Below are 3,215 nucleotides of genomic sequence, written 5' to 3'. Positions count from 1 at the left end.
GGGAAACAAGAGCAAAACTCCGTCTAAAAAAAAAAAAAAAAAAAAAACTTCTTTCCAATAAAGACTAAAAAAAATAATAAATAAATAAATAAATAAATAATTACATAATTATTCCACCTTCTTGACATCATCTAATTCAGAGCAAAGTTGTACTTTCTTAAATCTTCCCCAAATTCACTAACACATTTCTAAATCCTGTAATAACTCCTCTTTAACACTCTCTTACTAAGACACTCCATAGTTCTCTACACTATGTGTTTTTTTTTCAATGCAGTGATTAATAAGCACAACTTATTCAATTGGTAATCTACGGCTGGAGGGCATTGATAGAACAAAATTATTTCTTATCAAATATGCATTTTCATTTATCAGTATACAGATATCAAGTATAATATTTAATACTTTTACTACTTTATTTCTCATGATATATTTGTGTGCTCAAAATATTAAAATGTTTATTATACAGCTTAATAATTTTGCATCATACCTATTGCTATAGATTGCTGAGCTGGAAGCCTGACAGGTTTAGGATGTAAATATGAACAACCACACATTATAACTAGAGTTTTAAAAAACCTAAATAACTATAGTTGATATATAAATATCAACCTAAATAATTCATATTATGAAGAAATGACTGGTAATTTAGAAAGCTAAGTAGTATAGCTGGATTTATCAGAACCAATAAAATAATTTATATTGTTTTATTTTTATTTTTTTATTTGAACTTTTATTTTAGATACATGTAGTTACCTGTGCAGGTTTGTTACATAGGTATATTGTAACCCAGTGGTAAGCACAGTACCCAATGGGTAGTTTTTTAACCCATGCCCACTTTACTCCCTCCCTACTCTAGTAGTTTGCAGTGTTCATTGTTCCTATGTTTATGTCCATGTATGCGCTATGTTTAGCTCCCTCTTATAAGTGAAAATATATGGTATTTGGTTTTCTGTTCCTGTACCAATTTGCTTAGGAATGTGGCCTCTGGTTCCATCTAGGTTGTTTCAAAAGACATAATTTCATTCTTTTCATGGCTGTATAGTATTCCATGGTGTATATGTACCATATTTTCTTCATCCAATCCACCTTGATGAGCCACTAGGTTGATCTCTTGGCTATTGTGAATAGTACAGAGATGAATATACTAGTGCAGGTGTCTTTTTGGTGGAATGACCTGTTTTCTTTTGGATATATACCCAGTAATTGGATTGCTGGTTCTAATGGTAGCTATGTTTTAAGTTCTTTGAGAAATTTCCATACTGTTTTCCATAGTGACTGAACTAATTTATATTCCCATCAACAGTGTATAAGCATTCCCTTTTCTCCACAGCCATGCCAGTATCTGTTTTTGGATTTTATACTAGCCATTCTGACTGGTGTGAGATGGTATCTCATTCTGGTTTTGATCTGCATTTCTCTGACAATTAGTGGTGTGAAGCATTTTTTTCATGTTTGTTGGCCATTTGTGTGTCCTGTTTTGAGAATTGTCTGTTCATGTTCTTGGCCACTTTTTTTTTTTTTTGGGGGGGGGGGGGGACGGAGTTTCGCTCTTGTTACCCAGGCTGGAGTGCAATGGCGCAATCTCGGCTCACCGCAACCTCCGCCTCCTGGGTTCAGACAATTCTCCTGCCTCAGCCTCCTGAGTAGCTGGGATTACAGGCACGCGCCACCATGCCCAGCTAATTTTTTGTATTTTTAGTAGAGACGGGGTTTCACCGTGTTGACCAGGATGGTCTCGATCTCTTGACCTCGTGATCCACCCGCCTCGGCCTCCCAAAGTGCTGGGATTACAGGCTTGAGCCACCGCTCCCGGCTCTTTGCCACTTTTTAATGGGGCTACTTGTTTTTTGCTTGCTGATTTGTTGAAGTTTCTTGTAGAATCTGCTTACTAGAACTCTGTCAGATGCATAGTTTGTGAATATTTTCTCCCATTCTGTAGGTTTTCTATTTACGCTGTTGATATTTTGCTGTGCAGAAGTTATTTAGTTTAATTAGGTCCCACTTGTCAAATTTTTTTTTCTTGTTGCAATTGCTTTTGTGGACTTAGTGAAAAATTATTCGCCAAGGTTGATGTCAAAAAGGGCATTTACTAGGTTTTCTTTTTGGGGTTTTATAGTTTGAGGTCTTACATTTAAACTTTAAATTCAATCTGAATTACTTTTTGTATATGGTGAAAGGGAAGGATCCAGTTTCATACTTTCACATACGGCACACAGTTACATGTGCTAACCAGTTATGCCAGCACCATTTATTGAGTAGGGAGTTATTTCCCTATTGCCTGTTTTTGTTGGCTTTAGTATTCCTCAGGTAGAAAGCAAAAATTCGAGAATCAATATTCTATGTATTCAGGAGATAAGAAAACAGAACAATATTCTCAGATGCAACAGCAATAACAAAAAACCAAGCGACTAAGGATAAAATCAACAAGAAATACTAGAAAAATACTTGATGCAAATTTAAAGAAAAATGATCACATTTTATAAAGATGAATGGAGACATGTGAGAGGAGTGGATATTAGTTTGTTGCAACAAATTCAAAGAAAATACAAATTCAAACTAAATATTTAAGTAATGTTTCTGGAGTGTAATGATTAGTTTTCAGGTGTAATAATCAGTTTCTAAAATAAATAAATACCAAAATCATTTTAAAAACAAAAGTCATAAAAAAAAATAAAGCCTTCCAGAGCTAAAACAAAATGTAAATCAGCAAAATTCAGCATGATATTATAGCAGGAGTAGTCATAAGAGATGGAATAGAATCAAAGTGTCAATGATACACCATGATTCACAAAAAGTTAACAATGTCCCTGCTCCCGTAGATGTCCATGTACCCTAATGGAATGGATGAATATGTTACCCTGAGGTGTATATTTAATATATTCTAACTTTGTTTTAAAGATCATACATGCAATATATATATGCATATATATGTTGCATGAATATTCAATAACCTGAAAATGAAAGTATCCCACATAATAGTACTTGAAAAATCAAGTGTTTATGACTGGTTAAAGCAACCTTGTTTTCCCTATTCTTTTTTTTCTTTTTTTTTTTTTTGAGGCAGAGTCTTGCTCTGTCACCCAGGCTGGACTGCAGTGGCACAATCTTGGCTCACTGCAACTAACTTCCGCCTCTTGGGTTCAAGTGATTCTCCTGCCTCAGTCTCTCAAGTAGCTGGGCTTACAGGTGCCCGCCACCACAACTGTCTAACTTTT

This window comes from Sapajus apella, unplaced genomic scaffold, assembly GCF_009761245.1.
Source record: "Sapajus apella isolate SASKATOON/1434 unplaced genomic scaffold, GSC_monkey_1.0 scaffold7, whole genome shotgun sequence".
Taxonomy (NCBI): domain Eukaryota; kingdom Metazoa; phylum Chordata; class Mammalia; order Primates; family Cebidae; genus Sapajus; species Sapajus apella.
Note: the sequence above shows the minus strand (reverse complement) of the source record.